Source organism: Anomaloglossus baeobatrachus, chromosome 2 (genome assembly GCF_048569485.1).
Source record: "Anomaloglossus baeobatrachus isolate aAnoBae1 chromosome 2, aAnoBae1.hap1, whole genome shotgun sequence".
Lineage (NCBI taxonomy): Eukaryota > Metazoa > Chordata > Amphibia > Anura > Aromobatidae > Anomaloglossus > Anomaloglossus baeobatrachus.
Window position 1 is genome coordinate 477,522,439 of NC_134354.1, and position 13,808 is coordinate 477,536,246.

General features: G+C 40.1%; 1 protein-coding gene across 4 annotated transcripts in view; it reads right to left on the reverse strand.

Moving 5' to 3' along the window:
- Positions 1-9,608: 9,608 nt before the first annotated feature.
- The window catches only part of INPP4A (inositol polyphosphate-4-phosphatase type I A), a 167,076-nt gene continuing 162,876 nt past the window's right edge, over positions 9,609-13,808 (reverse strand). For all 4 annotated transcript variants that reach the window (XM_075336395.1, XM_075336393.1, XM_075336394.1 and 1 more), the window contains one exon: positions 9,609-13,808. This exon is cut by the window's right edge and continues 916 nt beyond it. The gene's annotated coding sequence lies outside the window, so the exon portion shown is untranslated.

The window sequence follows — 13,808 nt, forward strand, 5'->3', positions numbered from 1 at the left end:
ATTTGTTCTATCTTCTCCTTTACAAAACGCACTGACAAAAACGCATCCAAAACGCATACTAAACTGGTCCATGTGCTGTTGTGTTTCTGTTGCTGGTGATTTATTGTGTACTGCTTCGTGTCCTGTGACAATCCTCTCACTGTCTGGCTTTTCCTCTTTGCTCTTTATTTCCTCCTTATCATGTATTGTCTTATATCTCTGTGCGGTAGTTGTGTGATTGTAGTTTTTGATTTCCCCGTTTGTCTTATCTGTGCGTTCAACCACTTCTGTCCTGGTCATCCCCAGGGGGTGGGGGAGAGGGGGTCTTAGATCAGGGCTGGCCAGGAGCAGAGCAAGGAAGACGGCCCAGACATCTTCACCATTATAAGTATCTCTGGGATTAGGGAGAGTTAGGGCCCGCTAGCCTGAGGGCGAGTGTAGGAGCCAAGGTCCTGTGTTATCTCCTCACAACCCGAGACACTAAGGATATGTTCACAAAGGGTATTTTTACTGCATTTTTTTACATGTTTTTTGCCTTGGTTTTATGCAAATGCATGCTAATAAAACTGTTTTCACAGTCCAAGCAAAGCCTATAAGATTCCAGAAATATCATGCGCACACACACAAAACACGTGCGTTTTTTTTTCCCTGATTTTGTTAACCTTCTTGGTTTTTGCTGTGGGGATGGTGTGTTCAGGGTGATAAGCTGTGTTGCTTTTACGCCAAACATATCGTTTGGCATTGTGCCCAAAAAGTTCGATTTTGGTTTCATCTGACCGCAGCACCTTCTTCCACGTATTTGGTGTGTGTCCCAGGTGGCTTGTAGCAAACTTTAATTAACACTTTTTTGGATATCTTTGAGAAATAGCTTTCTTCTTGCCACTCTTCCATAAAGGCCAGATTTGTGCAGTGTACGACTGATGGTCTACCTGGACCTGTAGAAGTGTAAATGGCAGTCATCCTAAGGAGACCCGCACCCAGCGCTCCTCTTGCCTTTTATATGCACCTTTGGAACCAATAAATCTGTAATAAATCAATGAATCTGTTTTTCTGGAAATCGGATGGTATGTGCCCCGTTGACTCTCTACTTTCCTTGATGATGTAATGAGACTTTGATTCTTATATCAACGTGCAGCCACGACCAGTGCTACATTGGAAAATAACCTGATCTAACCTCCTCCTTTCCGGCATTAATAAGGGGTACAGTGTGGTGGTTCGAGGCCTTTTCTTCTTATTGCACTGGTTGATAAAACCTCAGCATTTCTTAGGGTTGCCATCAAAGCGAGGTGGAACAGCCAAAGGAGGACTGGATTCAGACAGAGCTGGAGCATTCGGGCTGATATTGACTGACTGTAGATGGGCTAGAAGGTGATTTTGTTGATCCCATGTCTGCAACATCTTATGGTACAGTTCAGACTGAGGCGGAGACCTGAAATCAGTGGAGCCTATGGCCTGAGCAAACTAACAGTCGCAGCAGCAGTTGGTAAGACGGTGAGCTGAAGTTGACCCACTGGACCACAGGAGGGACCCAAGCTTACCCTTTAGTGGTAAGGGTTTGCCTAAGTGCCCATTGCGAGGCAGATGCCAGGTGCCACTCCCTGGGCAGTGACCAGGACTGTGGCAGCAAACCCCTTAGGGCACGGACAGAGATGGGTGCAGGCAGCCAGTGTCTCTAGTGTAGACAGGGGCCACTGGGACTGCTGAGAAAGACAGCACAGCCAAGACAGGCAGGTACAGTCACTAGTATAGACATGGACCACTGGGACGGCTGGGGCAGATATCACGGCTAGGACAGACAGGCACACTCACTAGTGTAGATCGAGTCCTCTGAGATGGCTGGGGCATATAGCATGGCCAGGACAGACAGGCACCAGGGTACTGGCAAGGCAATGGTACAGTAATATACACTGGCCAGGGAACGGACAGTGGACAACGGGACCTGACAACTAGCTAATTAGGTAGCAATGGTTCAGAATTCTAACAACGTTGCTCAGACATCTCTTCTTAGTGGAAGAGTGGCTTAAGTACCCAGTGCCTCTCAGCGATAGACTGAGAGGCACTTTCAGGAAATGGCAGGCAGGCCCTTTAACCCTAAAACGCACAACCATAGAAATCAACCATAGAAAACAAGTAACCTAGCAGGCTTGCAAGGCCCCAAGTATGCGTTCTAGGGTTAAGAGAAGAGTAGCAGTGCGAACAAACACTCTAGGAGCACTCCCGGTGGACCTGTGTGGCACAGTTCTCGGGAGAGGGAAGCAGAGGAGACCCACATGGAGAATCCCGGGGAAGCCAGGCAAAGCAGTGCAGGTCGGCCAAAGTGGTAAGGAGTCGGCGTCCCTACAGGGAGGAGGGCAAGCAGTGCAGGGATGCTAGCAAAAGACAGTTTCAAGATGAAAACCACTGCTGAGAAAAAAAAGAATATAAAGGCTCATCTCTGTTTTGCCAGAAAACAACTTGATGATCCCCAAGATTTTGGGCCTGTAGGCCTGATCTAGTCCAATGGAACCAAATGATGGACATTGTGTTGTCTGTAATGCATCTTGCTAACTCCCCATGCCTGTTTTATGGATTGTAATCAATTAAGAAACTATTGCATAAGGTAACTGACGCTTTTCTCTCTATTTACTGAAAATGGTGTAAAAACTTGATTATTAGATACAGAGAACCAACCATCAATACAGAGAGCAGTTCTGGAGTTTACAAGTCTAGCAAAGTAATCCATCCAGTGGAACGGAAGAAGCAGTAGTGCCAAGTATTTTTTTACAATCTGAATTGATATATTCTATGTGACTGTACAATTGTTTATAGCGTTCTGTAAGACATTTTAAAAACTCTAAAATACTTTGCAAAACTCCATACAAATGTTTTACAAGTTCTAAAGAATTCTATATTTCTAGTTCTGCATCTAATTCTACATTTGTTTAGAGAACTCTATAATTGTTTATAGTGAGGGTGGGCAATTCATTTTCTAAAGGGGCCACATGAGAGACCGTGACTGATGTGCAGGGCCAAACGAATAGAACATAAGAATTGTTTATCAAATTCTGTACCAATCCATAAAACTTTCCAATTATTTATAGAACTGCAATTATTTATGGCACAGGAAAACCGCTACATTAAGAAAAAATGGTACTAAGATTATTTCGAGCAGTATACAAACTTTATATGCTCATTATTTTATACTTTTTATTCCGTATATACAGTAGAATTTCAAACAAACACCTGTGTCAAACAACAGCACTATAATAAAACATGACTGATGTTCATATATAAGGTGCATCCAGCTGGGATTTAACAATGAAAGGAAATGTCCATATTCAATAAGCACAAGAAAAGTCGGGATATAACACCCCTGTCACATCGGGTAGTTGATTCAGGTAATCCATGTGGGGTGGGAATCCATATACTCAGAGGATCAGGTCTTTCAGCAGAAACGTCAGCCGACGGGTTACCATAATGGAAGCGGTGAGTACATCTGAAATCGATGTTTCGGGGGACCTCCCCCTTTATAAAGCCTGCAATCTCACCTTCTTTTGGCTCTGAAATAGGTGCACACTACGTGATCCAGCACCAATCACATCCCCAAACACTAAAAATACATAAAAACACTTATCGTATTTTTCGGATTATAAGACTCACTTTTCCTCCCAAACATTTGGGAGGAAAACGAGGGACGCGTCTTAAAATCTGAATATAGCTTACCGGGAGGTGGAGAGTTTGCGCGGGGGCTGTGCAGGTGGCTGTTTGTGTGGGCGACCGGCCAACTTCCTCCTTATGCGGGCGGGCGTCCGGCTGGCTGCCTCTTTATGCAGGCGGGCGTTCGGCTGGCTGCCTCACTGTGCGGGTGGCCGGCTGGCTGGCTATGTGGGCTTCGGGGAGCAGGGCAGTGCGGCGGATGTCCCAAATGCTCTGACTTCAAATGATGGCGCACGGCGTTGCCACGTGCGCATATGGAGCTCTCGGCTCAAGATATTGTCATTGAGAGCTCAATCTGCGCATGCGCCGCTCTGGGCACCATTTCTTTGAAGCCCGCACCGCCGACAGAGCATCTGGGACTCTCCCCGCACTGGCCTGCTCCACACAGCCAGCACAGCCCCACCAGCATCGCCCCTGCTTCCAGTGACTCCGCTTCACCACCGTTGCCGCACCCCCTCCAGTAAGACAGCACCGGAGTATAAGACCAAGCCCATTTATTTTTTACCACTACATTTGGGGTATGTCTTATAATCCAGTGTGTCTTATAAAACGAAAAATATATCAGTTGATCCAAGATGATAAAATAATTAAGGGTTAAAATAAGCAGCGATCACCCCATCACTAATACTGCACAGTGAACTACACAAAAATAAAAAAATAGGAACTATTCTTGTACTGCTCTCTATTTCTTCATTCTACCTTCCAAATATCAGAATAAGGCTCTGCTGATATTTATCCTGCGCTCTCCACTGAGCATTATATCTGGGCTTTCGTATAAATACCCAAAACTGCGGATTGAACCACTTACAAACACCCGTTTGAACCACTTACTATAATGATGCAGAAGGAGCAACTTTCGACTCAGTCTGGTTTCTGTTCCAGCATGGAAATATCCTACCATTTTAGGCGTCTTTTTTGCGCCCAAATGTGGACTATCACAGATCTGTACACGCCTAAAAAGATGGACACCAGCATAACAAATACCAAATGGAGTCCAAAGTGTCTTCATCTGCTATATTCGAGTGAGTGGTTCCATTGTAGCTTTCATCTGAATCACAATTTTGGGGGATTTACATGGAAACCAAGTGCACAGCGCAGAACACAAGAATGTGATCCCAGCCTTATACTGAAAGAGATCAAAATATGTTCTGTACCCCAAAATGTTACCAATAAAACACCTAACTTATCCCGCAAAAACTCAGCCTATCATCTGTCACTGGATATATCTGAGGCTCCCAGATTACCAGTAGAACAAAGACTCTGGAATAGCGGTATCACTATCACCGCCCAAATAATCCAGTGATGTCTGTGCTCCCAAATCTAAATGTACCCCTCCTTCTGAGCCCCCACAGTAAGCAGCTACGTGTGTAGCATTATTATATTGGGGATCGTGCACGTAACATTTTACTGGCTATGTCTCCAGAAGCACAAGCTGGGCACAATGTCTGAAGACGCTACAATATATGGGGTCAAAATGTACGGGCACCAAACAAGCATACATGTAATTCTCCAGGGAAAAAAAAAAAAAAGAACCTGGTGTGGGTGCTACAAAATAGTCACTGCAGCCATGGATAAATTATTTGAGAGTTGCAATTTCTACAATGGGGTCACATTGGGGGTGTTTCTGCTGTTCTGTTCTTAGGGGCTCTGCACATGTCGACTGCAAACTATTTTAGCAAAATCTGTGCTTCAAAAAGCCAAATAGCGCTCCATCTGCTCAGCCCTGCCATGTGGCCAAACAGTAGTTTCTGATGACATATAGGGTATCACCGCTTTTGGGAGAAATTGCCAAAAAAAAAAAAATTGTGGTCCAGTTTCCCCTTTTAACCCTTGTGTGACTGACGAATTTGCAGCGAATAAAAATAATTACATTTTTAGCACTAAAATGTTATACTTACATGTCCTAATGTTATAAAATTCTGTGAGGCACATGTGGGTTCAAAATACTCACTGTACCCAAAGTTTATTTCCAATATAGGGTCACCTGTGGTGCTTTTGCTGATCTGGCACCTCAGGGGTTCGTCTAGTGGATACCACAATATAGTCAAAAGAAATCTGTGTTATAAATACCAAGTCGTGCTCCTTTCCATCTGCTCCCTACCATGTACTCAAATAGTAGTGTACAACCACATATTGGGTACTGCACGTTCGGTAAAAATTGCATAACAAATTGTACTGTCCATTTTCTCCTGTTACACTTTGTGAGAATTAAAATTTTTAGGCTAATATTAAATATGTTAGAGGAAAAACCCTTCATTTTCATAGCCCAATGTAATAAAGTTCTGTGTAATTTGTGGGTTAAAAAGAATTAACATCAATAGATGAATTCATTATAGGGCTTTATCTGCCAAATGGGGTCACATGTGGGTGTTTCGACATTTTTGGCACTTCAGGGGCTCTGCAAATGCAACATGTCCATATTTGCATTCCAAAAAGAAATCGCGTTGTTTACTTTCCTGACATCTGCCCAAACATTAGATCTTGACCACATATGGGGTATCAATGTGTACGGGAGAAATTGTGTAACTAATTATGAGATCCATTTTCTCTTATTATCCATTGTCAAAATTACAATTTTGGTCTAAAATAACATTTTACCAGAAAAAAAAACACAACCATATTCATATCCACATTTTAAAAAGTTCGGTGCGGAACCTAAGGGTTACTGCGTCCACCTCCATAACACCACACAAAGGACTGTAGACCATCTCTGTATATCAATTCCTCCAAATTAAGTTGTCTAGCATGATGTCCGCATGAGTGTTCAATGTCTGACTGTAAGTTATCTGTCAAATTTGTTTTTGCTTGAAATTAATAAAAAGAATATAGAAAAGAAAAGAACCTATGGGTTCAAAATGCTCAACACACTCCTTGATGGGTCTTGATTCCAAAATGGGGTCATATGTGGGGATGTTTCTGATGTTTTGGCATCTCAGGGGCCCTGCAAATGCAACATGGTGCCCGCAATCTATTTCAGCCAAATTTTAATTTCAAATATTGTTCCTTCCGTTTTGAGCCCTACCATTTTTCCAAACTGAACTTTTTTTTTTACTACATATGGGATATACCGCGGTCATGAGAAAGTGAATAAACTGTGGGGTCCACTTCTTGGTGGTACAAGTGTGAAATTTGGTGATAAAGTAACATTTTCAATAGGACGACCTAATGTATCAAATTCTATGAAGTTCCTGTGGTTCAAATTGCTCAATATACCACTGGATAAAATCCTGGAGGGGTTCAATTCCAAAAATGGAGTTACTTGTGAAGGGGGGGGGGGGGGTTCTACTGTTTAGGTACGTTAGGGGCACTGCAAATGCAACGTAGTGTCCGCAATCGATTTCAGTCATATTTGCTTTCCAAAATTCAAATATTGCTCCTTTCGTTCTGAACCCTCCCATGTGTCCAAACGGAACATTCTGGCTACGTGGGTATTGCAGCGCTCATGAGAAAGTGGATGACAAATTGTGGGGTCCACTTTTTAGTGGTACTTCTTAGAAAGGTGAGATATTTGGTGTTAAAGAAGTGACGACGTAATGTTAGAAAATTCTGTGAAGTGACTGTTCAAAATGTTTACTATACCCCTGGAGAAAATCCTTGAGAGGTCTAGTTTCCAAAATGGGGTCACTTGTAGGGGTTTTTGGCGTTTACATACCTTACGGGCAGTACAAATGCAACATGGTGCCCAAAAAGTGCTCCTTCCGTTCCGAGCCCTCCTCCTTGTCCAAACAGAGGTTTCTGACCACATGTGGGATATCAGCACATACAGAAGAAACTAGGTAACAAATTTTGGCATCCATTTTGTCATACTATTTCTTGTACAAGTGAATAAATTGGGGCTAAAGCAACATTTTCAGGTAAAATGTATTTTTTTCCAGTTTGCTTTCATTCCTGTGAAGCACCTGAATTTTTAATAAACTTATTGTATGTGGTTTTGAGTATTTTGAGTACCGTATTTTTCATTTTATAAGATGCACCCCAAATTTAGGGATTAAAAAGGTAAAAAAATAAATAAAAATTGGGTCCATCTTATACTCCAGTGGTGTCTTACCAGAGGGGGTGCGGCAGCGGTGGTAGAGCGGGGTCACAGGTGGCAGTGCTGGAGTAGGGAGATGCTGCAGGAACTGTGGTGGGGGGCTGTGCTAGCAGCACTGGGAGCTCTGCTGGCAGCGGTGGGGGCTGTGTTGGCTGTGTGAAGCCGAGTAGTGCGGTGAGTGTCCCAGATGCTCTGTCAGCGGTGAGGGCTTCAAAGAAATGGCGCCCGGAGGCGGCATGTGCGCAGAGGAGATCTTGAGCCGAGAGCTCCATCTGCACACGCGCCAACTCTGGGTGCCATTATTTTAAGTCAGAACATCTGGGACACCCGCCGCACTGCCCTGCTTCACACAGCCAGCCAGCCGCCCGCACAGCCAGCCACCTGCACAGACAGCCACCACTGCAGCCAGCACAGCCCTCACCGCAGCCCACATGGTAGCCAGCACAGCTCCCATTCTCCACCTCCCAGTAAGCTACATTAGGATTTTAAGACGCACCCCTAATTTTCTCCCAAATTTTTGGGAGGAAAAGTGTGTCTTATAATCTGAAAAACACAGTATTTTTTGGCATATAGAGTCCTCTCAAAGTCACGTTAAATGTGGTGTGGTCCCTAAACATAGTTTTGTAAATTTTGTTGAAAAAAATGAGAAATTGCAGATAAACTTTGAACCCTTCTAACTTCCTATAAAAAAAAATTATGTTTACAAAATTGTGCTGATGTAAAGTAGAAATGTGGGGAACATTTTGTGACATAACTCTCTGGTTCAAGGGAATAAAAATTAAAAATTTGAAAATCAGGATGTTTTCAAAATTTTCACCAAATTTCCGGTTGTTTGTATTTTTTCTTACACAAAGAAAAAATATCGTCCTAAATTTACCACTATATGTCATGTAAAAAACAAAACAAACGTACGTCAAAATTGACCCTGACATTAAGGGGTTAATATGGTATCTATAAAAACCCTCACCTAGCCCCATCTCCTGAAAATTTAAAGCGTTATCGGTCTCGAAGAATGGCGATAAACAATTTTTTTTTTGTTTACAAATTTCAGAATTTTAATAACTAGATTAGAACTTAAATAAAAACAAAACACAACTATGCATGTTTGGTATCTATGTAATTTTACTGACCTAGAGAATCATACTGCCATGTAGTTTTTACAGTTTAATGAACATTGTAAATATAAAAAATAAAAAATTATAATTGCACTTTTTTTTAAAATTTCAATGCAGATGGAATTTTTCCCACTTTCCAGTGCATCACATGATAAAATTGATGGCACGTTTTCAAAAAGTAGAACTTATTCAGCAAAAAACAAGCCCTGATACGGTTATGTGAATGCAAAATTGAAAAAGTTATCACTCTTAGAAGAAGAGGAGGAAAAAAAAACAAACAAAACCTAAAAATTGCATGGTTATAAAGGGGTTAATAGTAGGGACATCTTGAGGAAACACACCGAAGCGGGGTTAATTCATGCAGAACTTATTCATTGTAATACAAAGCCACCATATCAGGAATTTATCTGCAAAAATATAATTTGCAGATGTTCCCATACTTTAATTTAGTTAAATCTCCAAATTCTCATAAAATCAGATAAGAACTTAAATATGGAGGAAGATTCTGCTTCTCCCTTCTTTTTAATACACTCCTAGTTTTAGCTTTCAAGGGTAGAGGATGTTTAAAAACCATCCGTAAGTAGACGGCTTCCTTGATGGTCACAATGGTTGATCATTCCACTCCTCCATTTCCTTCCACATTTTAGGTTTTGGAACGTGAACTAATAACTTGTGTAACCAGAACTTTCAAATGTCATCTTAACATTTTTGCATTCTAGTGGTCTAAGCCGGAAACCAGTAATTTCTTATGTGTCTGGCAAAATAAAAAAAAGGAACACCGTAGAATCTGTGCAACATTCGTCAGTTGTTTATTTCAAGACTAGCACATTTACAGCAGATACACTAAGCAAGTGGAGGAAGATTACAGAAAACAACCATATACAGAATCCTGGCCAAATTAAATAAGTAAAAATAAGTATACAGTGCTTGGCAAGTTAAGAGACATCAACAAAAACGTGTTGTATCATACAATATCTTTACAAGTGCAAAGGTTACAAAACATGACCAACATAACAGATCTTCCAGCTGCATTAGTAGTCATTGCCTTCATTTACCAGGGATAACAGTTTAAGGTTTCTTTAAATAAGCAGAGATGGTTCTTCTTTACACCACATTTCTTTGTAACAGTTGTTTCATCACTTCACCGTTTCAGGTTTATTGAAAGGAAAGGAATCCACATGCAATTCTTTAGCAGCCAGGCTTACAAGGCATTCTGCGTCTTCAGGCAGCTACAACGTGTGAAAGGCCGAACAATACTTACGTTACACCGAACATGTAAGCACTTCTAATCTCAACTGCTTTTTTTTTTCTTAAACTACCGGATGGTATTTAGGTTATACCCACTATAGAAACAGTAAGTAACACAGATCTGTACAAGGGCTACTAGGAAAAGTTCAAAAATAATCTATTGTTACCTGTGATAGGTCTTAAAGGGGATAACAAATGAAATAAGTTTAATCCATCCCCCACCCCATGAAAATAATTCTAACTCATTCTTACTAATTACTGCTGTCTTGTGTTATTTTTCTAATGTCTAAACTCAAGATTATCAATTTTATTTTAGTGTACAGTAGAAGACATTTTCTTAACCACTTTAAAGTTCTTTGCTTTTATCAGGAGATCAATAGTTATTTATCCATGGAAGCAATATGGCACCTCTCTGCAATGCAATGAGAATAAAATAACTCATTTTGTAAAATTTGTTGGAAAATGGTGACAAAGGAGTCACAAATAGCTGACTTTGAAGTCCCGCCTTAATTTGTGTAGAAGTCTTATTAGGGTGACTTTGCACAGTGCGGTTTTAAGAAATACATTACGTCCTTTAGTAATATTGTTTTTCATGTTTCTTATTATTTTTGTGGCAGATAATACTGCAATCGTGTGAACTTGTTAATACAGAATTTTGTGTGGTTACTTTTATGCATTTTTTAAGTAGTTCTCTTCAATAGGATTTATAATTTTCAATTTGATGGTTGTTTGTAATTTGAATTTTTTTTTTTAATAAAATATTAAAAAAAAAAAAAGCTACAAAAAACCCCCCAAAACACAAGAGCTTGTGCAAAGAGCCTAAATACATTGGTACAGCTGCCACATTGTTATTGACTGTACAGTTAATATAGTAATCTTTGTTGACCATGTCAGGGATACAATTTATTTTTTTTCTCAAATATTTTTTTCCCTGAATCATTGTGCTGATTTTTCTCATTCTCTACATTTCTAACGAGTATCAGATGTCACCATGAAACAATGGATAAAAGCTTTTTATAAGGCTGGGTTCAAACAGTTGGGTTTGCATTGTTGTATGGACCACAACACCAAGATAGACAACGATAACCAGACCTACCTGCCTCAACGCCATATATCAGTTCAAGAGGCCCATTGTCAGGCTGGGTTTTACGGTCTGTATAAATATGGCGACCAGAACCCAGCCTTAGGCTGGACTCACACTAGCATATGGCAGGTGATGTGAGAGCACCGGATGCGATATGCTAATGACCCCCACCTCAGGCTCTGCTGCAAGAGTGAGCCGAGTGTCATGTGACTGTGACCCGATCTTGCAATGAGGGCGGGAGCTGTGGAGGAGAGGGAGGGGTTAATCCCCCCATCTCCTCCATTGTCAGCCTGTGCGCGTATATAGCACTGCACTGGGATAACATCCGAGTGCAGTCCGATGTTTCTCTCGCACCCGTTCACTTGACGGGGTGCGAGTGATACGGCTCTCGCAGAATATCGCAGCATGTTGCGATTTTTCTGGCATCCAGAATCTGGATGCGAGAAAAGATAACCAACTATTCTGCCTCATTGACCAACATTGGTCAGAGTGCAATGCGAGATTTTCTCGCATTGTACTCGTCCGTTTTTCACGCTCGTGTGAGCGTACCCTTATACTAACCTTTTATATCAGTTCATGGTGAAAGCTTCTGGTACTAGATGGAAATGTGGAGAGTGATTACAAGTAGCATAATGATTCCAGTAACAGATTTAGCATTAAAGATTTTCACTTAAGTCTAATAGACAAATATTTAAATTGCGAGCCCCAATGGAGACAGTGATGTTGACTGTAAAGCACTGTGGAATTAATGGCGCTATATAAGAGTAAAATAAAAATAAATGTCCTACAATTTAAATTTGGCATTTAAACAAAAATAGGTGGGACTTTTCATTACTAACTTCTAAATGTAGATTCTAAAAAAAAAATATTGCATATTTAAAGTGTGTTCACATATTCAAGGTCCTCATACATTTTCAGGAAAACTTTCCAGAAATAACGTTTTGTGCTAAATGTGCTTTCTGTTCACACCATTAGTTTAAATATCACTAATCTTAATGTCTGTACCTTTGGCAAAATGATCATCTGAAGTCTTTGTATAGTATGGAATTTAGGTAAGAGATAAGTTTTCTTTCTTTGCAATTGGTTGAAGGTTTTAAAAAGAGATGGGATTCAAAGGTAAGTTTTTACTGTATGCAAAGTCACAAATATACCAAAAATAAACTTGGGTAACATACTATAGTCCCCTAGTTAACGCTTTGTCAAAAATCCTCATAAAGATGAAGAACAATGAATATATAAAAATGGAACTTTTCATTTTAATCTATAATTTTCTATGTACAGTGGTCTCTAAAATTATATAGTATTTATATAATTATATTAATGAATTAACTAGTGACTCACTAGTCATCCGCTATTTAAACTTTTTGTATAGATTTTACTTATATATTTTTATGTACCCTGTGAGCCAGGATTACTTCCTTTAATATTAGGTTGAAAGGGAACCTGTGAATTGATTCATGTAGCTCAAACCACGAGTTTTCTCACGTTTGAAGTTACAATCTCTAGCCATGGGATAGGGGAAATTTTTCAGAACATTGGGCTTCCAACCACTTAGACACTCACAAATCCCCAAAACCAAGGCTCCATTGATCCTTATTGGAACTGCTGGAGATAGACAAGTGCATGATTGACCACTGCTCCATTAATAAGCAGACCTGGTGCTCGAGGTCCTACGGGTTCTCAGAAATCAAGAAGTCATGGCTTATCTAATGGATAGGGATAACTTCTAAACTTGAGGAAACCCCTTTAAGCATTAATTTTCAATTTACAACTTAGGCTGAGGTTCAGAGGAACTATGTTTTTGGTCTGTCTGTGACATAGACAGCACACTGGAAAACACAAGCAAATGGCGTGGTTCAGATAAGCTGAAAAAAATGTAGCATACACTACTCTCTTTTGTTCAGATGAGACTCACCCATACAACTGAATGGATGCATCATACCGACGCCATCTGCTTTTAAAGGATCCATTAATTGGACCTTCTATTTTTTTTTTATTGTGGATGTAAAAACAGGAATCATGTCTTTCACCTGGAAGTGTGACCATCAATTTTCGTAGATTCGTCTGAACCTGGCCTTACTGCTAAAATAGCACTAATAGAATTATTATATTTATATTACATAGAAACAAGGACAAAGCCATATCCTATAAAGGCACTCATCAGTAAGCATTCTTTTTGTAATATAGAATACATATTGGCATTTGGGCTATTTTAGGCCAATTGTAAAAAAAAAAAAAATATAGATGGCTTAAAGAATAATGGGAACTATTGGTGCAAATAACAGTGCTGATACTTAAAAGTGGATTTTTTTTTTCACATTATTACTGAGCTCTGAACTCGAATGATGAGGGAGACAAGTAGTCTAAAATAAGTAAAGAAGGAAGTGGAGACTGAAAGATGATGGTGACCAAATGTAGATCTAACATTTTGCAGTAATTAAGACAGATTAAACAACTCAAAAAAAGAAATTCAGTAATGACTGTACAATTATCAGTAAATATGACACTTTCTAAATGAATAAATAGGATAACCGTGATCAACATACTGTATCTAGAAAAGTAATCATTTTTTTTTTTTTTAGAGAGCTATATTATCTTTCGATTTATAATGAAAAAAAAATGTTCAAACATTTTTTAATATTGGGTTTCATCT